Genomic DNA, 13,167 nt, shown 5'->3' with positions numbered 1-13,167 from the left:
CCACCTCCTGGGTTCAAGCAATTCTCCTGCTTCAGCCTCCTGAGTAGCTGGGATTACAGGCGCCCGCCACCACGTCTAGCTAATTTTTGTACTTTTAGTAGAAACGGGGTTTTGTCATGTTGGCCAGGCTGGTCTCAAACTCCTAACCTCAGGTGATCCACCTGCCTTGGCCTCCCAAAGTGCTGGAATTACAGGCATGAGCCACTGCACCTGGTGAGTTCTAAGAATTTTAAAGGCCAGGCACAGGAGGCTGGCACTCCAGCCTGGCAACAGAGGGAGACTCCGTTTGAAAAAAAAAAAAAATTAAAAATAAGCTCTCCATATTTGTCCCCAGTCAGATACAGGACTTGCAAATATTTTCTCCTGTTTGTAGATTGTCTTTTCACTCTCTTATTATTATGCTTTGATGTACAAAATTTGTACTATTGATGAGGTTCAACTCATAATTTTTCTTGTATTGCCTGTGTGGTTGATGTCATGATTAAGAAGTCATTTCCGGCCAGGCACAGTGGCTGATGCCTGTAATCCCAGCACTTTGGGAGGCCGAGGCAGGCAGATCACCTGAGGTTGGGAGTTTGAGACCCACCTGACCAACATGAAGAATCCCCATTTCTACTACTAAAAATACACAATTAGCCCAGCATGGTGCTGCATGCCTGTAATCCCAGCAACTCGGTAGGCTGAGGCAGGAGAATTGCTTGAACCCGGGAGGTGGAGGTTGTGGTAAGCCGAGATCACACCATTGCAGTCCAGCCTGGACAAAAGAAAAAAGAAAAAAGTCATTTCCAATTCCAGTGTCATGAAGCTTTCTCACCTATGTTTTCTCTAATAGTTTTCTAGCTCTAGCTCTTACACTTAGGTTTTTTTTTTTTTTCCTTTTTTTAAAAAAATCATGCCACATTATTTTTAATTACATACAAAGATCTAACATGTCACTCAGGGACCATTCCACTCACTGCTCTGTTTGACCACCAGTCTTTTGTCTCTCTCTTCAGCAATGGTGAGGCAGATACCCTTTCCTCAGAAAAGAGAAATCCATGGTTTATTACCCTTGCCAATAACAAAAATGTTGGAAAATCAAGTGGCAAAGCTGTGGCTATTGACATCTTTCTTATTTTATTTATTTATTTGAGACAGAGTTTCACTCTTGTTGCCCAGGCTGGAGTGCAGTGACATGATCTCAGCTTACTGCAACTTCCGCCTCATAGGTTCAAGCAATTCCCCTGCCTTAGCCTCCCAAAGTAGCTGGGATTGCAGGTTTCCACCACCACACCCAGATAATTTTTTTTTTTTTTTTTTTTTGAGACAGAGTCTTTCTCTGTGGCCCAGATGAGTGCAGCAACTCAGTCTCAGCTCACCGCAACCTCTGCCTCCTGGGTTCAAGCAATTCTTCTGCCTCAGGCTCCCAAGTAGCTGGGATTACAGTCACTCATCACCACACCCAGCTAATTTTTGTATTTTTTAAACATATTAAATAGAAAAGTTTTTGTATTTTTAGTAGAGACGGGGTTTCACTATGTTGGACAGGCTGGTTTTTAACTCCTGACCTCGTGATCCACCAGCCTTGGCCTCCCAAATTGCTGATACTGCAGGCGAGAGTCACGGCGCCTGTCCATCATTGGCATCTTTCATGTGAACTACATCAAAAGATCCAGGTTGCCACTCTCTGTTGGTGATCACAAAGATTTTTCTGTTTGCACAACTTGTACTTGGCCTCCTCAGGTGTGATATATAGCAAAGTGACCCTTGGTGTCATAGATCAGATGAAAATTCTCTCCCCTCTTGTCAATGTTGATGATGTCCATGAATCTGGCAGGGTAGGTTATATCTGTTTGGACCTTGCCATCGATCTTAATGAACTGCTGCATGAAAATCTTGTTACTTCATCTCCTGTCAGAGCATACTTAAGTCTCTTCCTTGGGAAAGTTATGAGGAGGACATATTCTCTCAAGCTGTGGGGACCGGTGGATGGATGAGGAGCAAACACACAGGTCAATTTATCCAACATCCAGTGATTTGGAGCTGCTACCCCCTTCAGATACTTCTTGGGACCATAGGCCATGACTATGTTAGGCAAGGAAGCAGCTTTTGATTTTTTTTTTTTTTTTTTTTGAGATGGAGTCTTGCTCTGTCACCCAGGCTGGAGTGCAGTGGTGGTATCTCAGTTCACTGCAACCTCCGCCTCCCGGGCTCAAGCGATTCTTCTGCCTCAGCCGCCCAAGTAGCTGAGACTACAGGTGCCCATCATCACGCCCAGCTAATTTTCGTATTTTTAGTAGAGACAGGGTTTCACCATATTGGCTGGGTTGATCTCAAACTCCTCACCTTGTGATCTGCCCTCCTCTGTCTCCCAAAGTGCTGGGATTACAGGCATGAGCCACTGCACCTGGCCTTGATCCTTTGTAAATACATTTTTATATATGGTATAAGGTTAAGATCCAGCTCCATTCTTATGCATGTCTACATCCAGTTTTTCTACTACCACTTTCCCCCACCCTCCATCACGAGCGTCACTGACAAGTAAAAACTGTATATACTTAAATTGTGCAATGTGATGTTTTGTATAGGTAAACACTGTGAAATGATTACCACTATCATACTAATTTATGCATCCATCACTTCACAGTTACCTTTTTTCTTGTGTTGAGAACACTTAAAGTCTATCTTAGCAAATTCCAAGTATACAATACAGTGTTGTTAAATAAAATCTCCATGATGTACACTAAATCCGAGAATTTTCCTCGTATCGTGGTGAAAAAAAATGAAAAAATAAAAATTAAAAATCCCAGAATTTATTAATCTTCTGACTGCAAGTTTGTACACTTTGACTAACATCTCCCCAGTCTCTCCCCTTTGTTCCATTCCCTGGCAACCAACATTCTCCTCTTTTTTTTTTGAGATGGAGTCTTACTCTGTCTCCCAGGCTGGAGTGCAGTGGTGACATCTTGGCTCATTGCAGCCTCTGCCTTCTGGCTTCAAGTGATTCTCCCGCCTCAGCTGAGGCGAGGAGCAGGTCCCACACTCAGGGATGGGGAGGAATTTTGCTCTTATTGCCCAGGTTGGAGTGCAAAGGCATGATCTTGGCTCACTGCAACCTCTGACTCCCGGCTTCAAGTGAGTCTCTTGCATCAGCCTCCTGAGTAGCTGGGATTACACGCACCCACCACCATGCCTGGCAGATTTTTGTATTTTCAGTAGAGGCGGGGTTTCAGTAGAGACCATGTTGGCCAGGCTGGTCTTGAACTCCTGACCTCATGATCCACCTGCCTCAGCTCCCAAAATGCTGGGATAACAGATGTGAGCCACTGTGTCTGGCCTCTCCTCTTTGACTCTATGAGTCATGGGCTATGTGGCTATGTGAGAGCCCGCATATATGTGAGATTATACAGGACTTCCTTCTTTTTAGATTAAGTTTTACTCTTGCAGGCTGGAGTGCAGTGGCACGATCTCGGCTCACTGTAACCTCCACCTCCTGGGTTCAAATGATTTTCCTGCCTCAGCCTCTCAAGTAGCTGGGATTGCAGGAGTGTCCCACCACACCTGGCTAATTTTTTTAGATTTTTAATAAAGTCAGGGTTTCACTATGTTGGTCAGGCTGATCTCAAACTCCTGACCTCCAGTGACCCACCCGCCTCGGCCTCCCAAAGGGCTGGGATTACAGGTGTGAGCCCCCGTGCCCAGCCTAAGGGCAGTCTTTTCAAGAAATGGTGCTCGAGTACAGCCATGGTGGAAAACAGTATATAAGTTTTAGTAAAAAATAAATACTGTCAGAGGCGTTTGAACAAAAATGACTCCAAGGTCTTTACGACCTGTATCTTGTGCTGGCCTCCTATCTCATCCTGTGACTAAGAATGCCTAACCTCCTAGAAATGAGGTGTCAGCCTCATTTCACCCAGTCTCTATTCAAGATGGAGTCATTGACCCTTGTGCTAGAAACTATACATCTCTTACCCAAAAATCTCCACCCAGCGATGCTTGTAGACTACCTTTCCTAAAGTACAAAATGGACACAGAATATTTTTTGGTTTTCCACCTCAGCTCTGCTTTGCCCATGATACTCCTATGCTAATTCTCTGCTACTATAGAATCCTATACTTCCATGCCTAAAGAAAAATCTGAGGCTAGGTGAGGTGGCTCACGCCTGTAATTCCAGCACTTTGGGAGGAGGCGGATGGATTACCTGAGGTCAGAAGTTGGAGACCAGCCTGGCTAACACGGTGAAACCCCGTGTCTACTGAAATACAAAAATTATCTGGGTGGGGTGGCGGCGACTGTAATTCCAGCTACTCGGGAGGCTGAGGCAAGAGAATCACCTGAACGCGGGAGTCCGAAGTTGTAATGAGCGGAGATCGCGCCTTTGCACTCCAACCTGGGAAACAAGAGGGAAATTCCTATCAAAAAAAAAAAAAAAATTAACACCTTCCTCCCTGTCCCTGAGCGTGGGATCCGCCCCTCGCCCCTGTAGCTTCACCCACAAGCCTAAGTTCAACGTTGTTCTCTGTGCCTGGGGCACAAGCCTCATCTGAGTGCACGAGGCTCCGCTGCACTCACGCGGGAGGAAACTAGAATTGTCGGGCGTGAAGTCTTCCAATGGGGCTGAAGCACGAGCCGCGGAGCGACTCTCAGCCAGAGGCCGTAAGCGGAAGTGACGTCAGCGAGGCGCCGCCTTCTCTTCCAGTACCGGCTCTGGGCGCCTGAGCGACGTTTTCCCGTGGACCAGTAGCGGAACGGGTGGTGAGGGTTCGAGTTTGTCCCAGGCTGTCCAGGGGCCTTCTCAGAGAGGCTTGCCCCGCTCTGCTCTCGTCAGGTGGGTACCGAGGCCGCTCGGACAGTTGGTCTTCACGAAGGTCACGGTCGATAATTGCCACGCTCACCCACAATGCTCCCTTCAAAAGCCTCCAGAAAGACCACTGTTAGTTTTTTCTATGAGGAGAATTTCCTCTGCTTGAGCCATGCTAATTCGGCCCCCAGCGTCCTCCCGCCCTATGGATCCTGCGATTCCCGCGCGCTCCAGTGAGCAATGCATGAAGGATGCTTCAAGGGAGCATCTTGTTACACGAACGAATGATTCACTTGAGGATGTTTCTTTGTTTATGCGTCATAAACTTAGTTTTGACGCCTTACATTCTGTTAAGAAGACACTTTGTATTCAGGGAGGGCATATTACTCTGGAAATATAAGATTACGTAGACCACAAATAGGTCTTTCTACTGAAGGAAAATTAGAAAATTAAGCTATTTCGATCTATGCTTCATAGATCTGGATCTCCCCCACAGACTTTAAAAACGGGCCTGGCTGGGCATGGTGGATCACTCCTGTACTCCCAGCACTTGAGTGGCCGAGGCAGGCAAAATCACCTGAGGTCAGGAGTTCTTGGGACCAGCCTGTCCAACATGGCGAACCCCCATTTTGTATCTACTAAAAATACTAAAAAATTAGCCGGGCATGGTGACGCAGATCGGTAATCACAGTTACTTGAGAAGCTGAGGCAGGAGAATTGCTTGAACCCGGGAGGCGGAGGTTGCAGTGAGTGGAGATCATGCCACTGCACTCTGGCCTGGGTGACAGAGTGAGACTCCATCTCAAAAAAAAAGACCCGGGGGCCCACCCGAGGGTAGGAGACCAGCCTGGGCAACAGGGTGAGACTACATCTTAAAAATAAATTTAAAAAAACGATTCCCCAGTTCCAAATCCCAGATGACATCATGACATCACTCTGAGCCCAAATTTCACTGCCTGACATGACATTGCCTCAGAAAACATTGCCGCAACCAAGAATTTTCCATCAGAGATGAGTCCGATCTTTGTGCTAGAAACTATACATCTCTTACCCAAAAATCTCCACCCAATGATGCTCATAGACTACCTTTCCTAAAGTGCAAAATGGACACAGAATATTTTTTGGTTTTCCACCTCAGCTCTGCTTAGCCCATGATACTGCTATACTAACTCTCTGCTACTATAGAACCCTATACTTCCATGCCTAAAGAAAAATCTGAGGCCAGGTGCTGTGGCTCAGGCCTGCAATTCCAGCACTTTGGGAGGCAGAAGTGGGTAGATTACCTGAGGTCAGGAGTTGGAGACCAGCTTGGCTAACGTGGTGAAACCCTGTCTCTACTAAAATACAAAAATTAGCTGGGCGTGGTGGCATGCGCCTGTAGTCCCAGCTGCTTGGGAGGCTGAGGCAGGAGAATTGCTTGAATCCGGGAGGCGGAGGTTGCAGTGAGCCGAAATCGCACCACTGCACTCCAGCCTGGCGCCTGGCGACAGAGCAAGACTCTGTCTCAAAGAAAATTAAAAAAAAAAAAAATTGCAGATGGGAAGCTCTTAAAAAAAAAAATTATCTGGGTGGGGTGGTGGGCGCCTGTAATCCCAGCTACTCAGGAGGCTGAAGCAAGAGAATCACTTGAACCTGGGAGTTAGAGGTCGTGGTGAGCTGAGTTCGCACCATTGAACTCCAACAAGCGCGAAACTCATTCTTTAAAAAAAAAACCAACAAGGAAACAAAAAACCTTCCTCCCCGTGGCCTCTGCCCCTCACCCCTCTAGCTCGTAGCTCTGCCCACAGGCCTGACTCACTTCAACCTTGTTCTCTGAGCCAGGGGCACCAGCCTCCCAGCCAGGCCCAGCTGCACCCATGCGGAAGGAAACTAGAATTGCTTGACGTGAAATCTGCCAATAGGGCTGAAGGTCGAGTCACAGAATGATTCCTGGCCGAGGCTGTAAGGGGAAATGACGCCAGCGAGGCGCTGCCTTCTCTTCCAGTCTTCCAGTACTGGCTCCGCGCCAGAGCGACATTTACCCTTGGTTGTCGTTGGTATAGGATGGAGGGAGTGGACGGGTAGTGGAACGGGTGGTGAGAGTTCGAGTCTGTCCAAGGCTGTCGAGGGGCCGGCCGCCTTAGAGAGGGTAGGCCTGCTCTGCCGGTGCCAGGAGGGTCTGCGAGGCCGCTCAGGCTGCTGGTCTTCTCGAAGGTCAAGGTGGTTAATTGCCACGCTCACCCATTGTGCTCTTTTCAAAAGCCTCCAGAAAGACCATTGTGAGTTTTTTCTATGAGGAAAAGAAATTCCTCCGCTTGAGCCACCTTAATTCGGCCCCCAGCGTCGCCCCGCCTTACGGATCCTGCACGCTATCCAGTGAACACTGGGTGAAGGATGGTTCAAGGGGGCATCTCCTTATGTGAACGAATGTTTCACTTGAGAGTGTTTCCTTGTTTATGCGTCATAAACAGTTTTGACGCCTTATATTCTATAAAGATTTATTTTTATTTTTTTATCTTTTTTTGGCACATGTTTACCTATGTATATAAAGAGATTTTAATAGGTGCCTAGAGAGTGCGTATTTCTCTTTGGAAATATGAAATTACTAAGACCACAAACAAGTCTTTCTACTGAAGAAAAATAAGAATACTAAGCTATTTTGATCTGAACTTCGTAGGCCTGGACCTCCCCACAGACTTTAAAAACAGGGGCCTGGCCATGCACGGTGGCTCAGCACTTAGGGAGGCCAAGGTGGGCAAGTAACTGAAGGTCAGGAATTTGAGACCAGCCTGGCCAACATGGCGAACACCTGTCTGTACTAAAAATACAAGAAAATTAGCTGGGCGTCGTGGCGCATGTCGGTAATCACAGTTACTCGGGAGGCTGATGTGGGAGAATCGCTTGAACCTGGGAGGCAGAGGTTGCAGTGAGCCGAGATTCCACCACTGTGCTCCAGCCTGGGCGACAGAGGGAGACTCCTTCTAAAAAAAAAAGAAAGATCCAAGCAAACAAAAAACCAGGGGCCCACCCAGCGGTACTAGACCAGCCTAGGCAACATAGCAAGACCCTATCTTTACAAAAAAAAATTTTAAAACTAGCCAGACGTGGTGGTGCATGCCAACTACTCCAAAGGCTGAGGCGGGAAAATCACATTGTACTCCAGCCTGGGTGATAGAGCAAGACCTCACCTCTTAAACAAAAAGACAAAAACCTGAATCCAGGAGGAAAGGATGGAGGCTTTATTACACTAGTATTTAGAATCGAATTTACCATTCACCTCCCTAGAAAATACAGAACCTTTTATGGTGAACTATTTGACAGTAGGTTGAAAATTGCAGGGCTGGGCATGGTGGCTTACGCCTGTAATCTCAGCACTTTGGGAGGCCGAGACAGGCAAATCACCTGAGGTCAGGAGTTCAAGACCAGCCTGGCCAACATGGGGAAACCCTGTCTTTAAAAAAAAAAAAAGAGAGAGAGAAAACTGCAGGAAATTGATACTTGACTTTCAAGTAGTTGGTAATGCATTTTTTAAAGATAAAGGCTACTTACTTGTCCACTAAAACCACAGTATCTGTATCTCAACCAAGAAAAATTAAAAATTTCATTTAGGCCAAGCACAGTGGCTCACACCTGTAATCCCAGCACTTTGGAAGGCTGAGGTAGGCAGCTCACTTGAGGCCAGGGATTCGAGACCAGCCTGGCCAACATGGCCAAACGCCATCTTTACTATTAAAAAAAAAAATTACCCAGCACTGGTAATCCCACTGGCTGAGACAGGAGGATTGTATTAACTCGGGATGTGGAGGTTACAGTGGGCTGAGATTGCACTACTGCATTGCAGCCTGGGCAGCAGAAATATACTGTCTCAAAAAAAAGAAAATAAAAAAAGTCATCTAGTATCTACTCCATAAAAAAATGAAATTCTTATTGTTCCAGAATAGGCCCTTGGGATCTAAGATCCATTTAAAGTTTATGGCTTGTAGTATCTTTGAACCTAGAGCAGTCACTGTTATTTCTCTGTCATATCAGCTTTTTGAAGCATCACATATTCCTTCAGAAAGACACACATTTTAATATTTCTGATTCTATTTTTATGATGTGTTTAAATGTTTCTTCCATTTTTTGTGTTTCCCATAAAGTACTGAATGCTAATGGTTTGTTAAGGCATAATATAAAAAGAAAATCCAACCTAAGGCTGCCCTTAAGGAACCTGTAAACTAGTGGAGGGGTAGACGTCTAACCAAACAATTGTATTATTGCTTTTTTTTTTTTTTTTTTTTTAAAGAGTCTCACTCTGTCACTCAGGCTGGAATGCAGTGGCAACATCTGTGCTCATTGCAGCCTCCACCTCCCGGGTTCAAGTGATTCTCATGCCTCAGCCACCCAAGTAGCCGGAATTACAGGCATGTGCCATCATGGCTGGGTGAAACCCCATCTCTTTTTAGTAGACCTAAATGCTGGTCTTGAATTCCTGACCTGAGGTGATCCACCTGCCTTGGCCTCCCAAAGTGCTGGGATTACAAGCATGAGCCACCACGCCTGGCCTTTTTCTTTCTTTTCTTTCCTTCTTTTTTGAGACAGAGTCTTGGTGTGTTACCCAGGCTAGAGTGTGCAGTGGCATGATCTGGGCTCACTGCAGCCTCCACCTTCCAGGTTCAAGTGATTCTCCCACATGACCTTCCAGAGTAGCTGGGGACTACAAGCATGAGCCACCATACCCAGCTAATTTTTGTATATTTTGTGGAGACAGGATCACGATGTTACCCAGGCTGGTCTGGAACTAAAGAGCTCAAACAATCTGGCTGCCTCAGCCTCCCAAAGTGCTGGGGTTACAAGCATGGGCCACTGTGCCTGGCTTTGCAATCCTCCTTTTAAGAATTTTTTTTTTAATCAGGTCCAGGATTCAGTCTAAACTTCTAAGAATTTGCCTTGAAGGTAAACCTTTAACAATTCAAAAACATTCAAGAGCATTAATTGCAGCACTGTTTGTAATTGCAAATTTGAATGCCTTAAATACTCTCAAAAGGCCGGGCGCGGTGGCTCAAGGAACTTGTCTGATCCAAACCTTGACCGGAAGACTGAGGGTTTGAGGATGGGTTCCTTAGTCCAAAGAAAACAGCAATATTTTATCATTTATTGCTTTTTTAATGTTTGGTCCTCTCATTATCCTTCCAATACTTTAATATGAGGCCCAGGGGGCTGTCTGGAGGAATTTTATTATCTGTCTGGCTTTTTGTTCCCCCTGTCCTACTTGGAGTATTTCCCATCCTGAAGGTTTGGTGCGAGGCTCAATCTCTTGTCTTAGAGATTTCTTGCCTTCCCCTTCTCTAGAGGTTCAACCCCCTCACTGGAGGTTTCTTGCACTCTTTTGACAGTTGCTTCATCCTTCTCTGACTGCTTCCCTTGCAGGAATTTAGGTCCCTCTTAGCATTGGCAGGTCAGTATAATCCCCCAATAGGAAATCCGCCCTAAGCCGTATGATGTGACCATGGAAGCAGATCCAGACTCCACTTTTACTTCACACCTAGTAGCGCATCTCATTCATAAACTTTCAACCTCCATGATGTCCTGACCACCAAAGAAATACTTTGTCACCCCTGCAACTTTTCTTATCTTGGTCTGTGCACAGAGGTACCTGGTCACTGTGGAATTTTTAGGATCCTCCCCACCCATGTTGCTAAAAGTTCAAGTTTCTTCATCATTTCAGGTGGCACCCAATCCTCCACTCCCAGGGCCATCACAATGAGGCAGTGGGATGTGTCTCCCAAAAGACATCATCTCCCAAAATACAATCTCTTAAAAGACAATCATGGGCACCTCCCAAAGGAGAATGGGATCCCAGATGAGCCCCAAATTGTTAGAAATAAGTTCTTAGTTCCACAGAGAGAGATCAGCACTTGAAAGAAAACTTTCTCAGCAAGGAAAAGTTTACTTCTGCAGAAGGGTGCTGCTCATACCTGCAGCAGTTGCAGGAGCACACCAGACAGGGAAAGGAAGGGATTTTTAACCCTAACGTATCATAGCTTCTGCCTCTGTGCCCTTCCCTCATTGGCTGGGGGTTGGACGCACAATCTAAACTGATCCCAATTGGCTATTTCAAATAGAGGAGGGGTATGGAACCCAAGGAACTTCCTAGATTTTCCTCCTTTGACCATACATCAGGGTGGCTTTGGCCTTCTTCGGGGCAGTAAGCAAGTTTAAGAGAGTAAAGAATTTTCCCTAATTAACATATAGACCTATGCCCAATTTTAACATTAAGTCCCTTCCTAACAAATTTGTTCTTGCTTCAGGAATTAAATGGTGACTGATCTATTCTTGTATTTAATATGTTAATGACAGAAGTCCAGTCTCTCAGAAGGAAATACATTATGCATTCTGTTGGAGAAAAGGGCCTGTTCCTCTCTTTCCCCTAAAGGGTACAAGGGAGGGACCAAATTTGGTACTCCCCAAAGGAGACCTAGTTAAGTCAGCTCCTATGTCAAAAGACCCCAATACATGGGACCCCCTAGATTACCTTCCCCATCAAATCCTTCACCACAGGCAGCTAATCTCTCAGTTCCTCCTCCATATAATCCTGTCCCTGGGGAACCAACACCTCATGCTCTTCCTAGTCACCCCCTTGAATGTGTCCCTCCACTGGGAAAAGTCCAACATGAGATAGAATAATGTAGAAAGGATGTTCCAAACATCCTTTTTCTCTCTTCATCAAAGAAATCTGCCCCAACCTTTTTCCCCTTAAGGGAAGTCCCACTGGGGTGAGGAGACATTGGTTTCATAAATGCCCCTTTAACCAGCTTAGAAGTCAGAAAATTAAAAAGGGAACTCAACCCATTATTACATGACCCTTATGGGGTAGCAAATCAAATTGATCAATTTCTAGGGCCACAGTTATAGACTTGGGCTGAACTAATGTCCATTTTAGGTGTTCTTTTCTCAGGGGAGGAAAAGACTGTGATCCACGGGGCCGCTATTCTAGTCTGGGAAAGTGAACATCCTTCTGGCCAAAACCTTCCTGCAGTGAACAAAAAATTTCTGGCCCAAGACCCTCAATGGGATAATAATGATGCATCTCACCAGGAAAATATGAGAGATCTCAGGGAAATGATAAAGGAATTAGGGAATCAGTACTCCAAACTTAAAATATTTCCTGAGCATTCAACATATAACAAGGAGAGGATGAAGGGCCCATGGAATTTTCAAACAGACTCAAAGAGCAAATAAGAAGACATGCAGGTTTGGAAATAGGATCCACTTGGACAAGGATTGTTAAAATTCCACTTTGTCACCAACAGTTGGCCAGACATTACAAAAAAATTGCAAAAAATAGAGAATTGCAAAGACTGCTCCATAGAATAACTTCTAAGGGAGGACCAAAACGTATATTTGAGAAGAGACAAGGAAAAGCAGAAATGAAAAGCAAAAAGTATGCTGTCCACCCTTCAACAAGGGACCCAAAGAAATAGGACCCATAAATGTTCTAAGCCAGTAGCTGCAAAGTCACATACAGGAAACAAGGGATAAAACCTGGGGACCTAAGGGAAAGAAGGAAAAAGGGGGAAAAGAAATGTTTCAGATGTGGGAAACCGGGACACTTTAAGAGGGAGTGTGTCGAATGGGAAAGAGAGAAATCGCCCCACTTGTGACCTTTGAAGAAGAAAAGGGGGGTCAGGGGCTCTGTCTCTTATCTCAAGTCCCACCAAGAGCCCTTGGTAAATATACAAGTGTGACCCAAGCTAGAAATTATCACATTTTAAATAGATTCAGGAATGGCTCACTCCTCTCTTTGCTACCTTCCATCAATGTAGCCTGCTCTGCAGACACCATTCATCTCCGGGGCAAAGGGGAAAAGGTTTAGAACAAAAATTCTGGAGGAAACAGAAATTAAATACAAGAATAGATCAGTCACCATTTAATTCCTGAAGCAAGAACAAATTTGTTAGGAAGGGACTTAATGTTAAAATTGGGCATAGGTCTATATGTTAACTAGGGAAAATTCTTTACTCTCTTAAACTTGCTTACTGCCCCGAAGAAGGCCAAAGCCACCCTGATGTATGGTCAAAGGAGGAAAATCTAGGAAGTTAACAAGTTCCCTCAATTCATATAAAACTAAAACCTCCCAGGGAAACAGTAAAAAGAAAACAATACGCCATTCCCCTAGAAGGCAGAGTGGGTTTAAAACCTATAATCGGGCCGGACAGGCCGGGCGCGGTGGCTCACGCCTGTAATCCCAGCACTTTGGGAGGCCGAGGCGGGTGGATCACGAGGTCAAGAGATCGAGACCATCCTGGTCAACACGGTGAAACGCCGTCTCCACTAAAAATACAAAAAATTACCTGGGCATGGTGGCGCGTGCCTGTAATCCCAGCTACTCAGGAGGCTGAGGCAGGAGAATTGCCCGAACCCAGGAG

The sequence above is a fragment of the Cebus imitator genome, unplaced genomic scaffold (assembly GCF_001604975.1).
Source record: "Cebus imitator isolate Cc_AM_T3 unplaced genomic scaffold, Cebus_imitator-1.0 Scaffold263, whole genome shotgun sequence".
Classification (NCBI taxonomy): domain Eukaryota; kingdom Metazoa; phylum Chordata; class Mammalia; order Primates; family Cebidae; genus Cebus; species Cebus imitator.
This window is presented reverse-complemented; position numbering follows the sequence as displayed.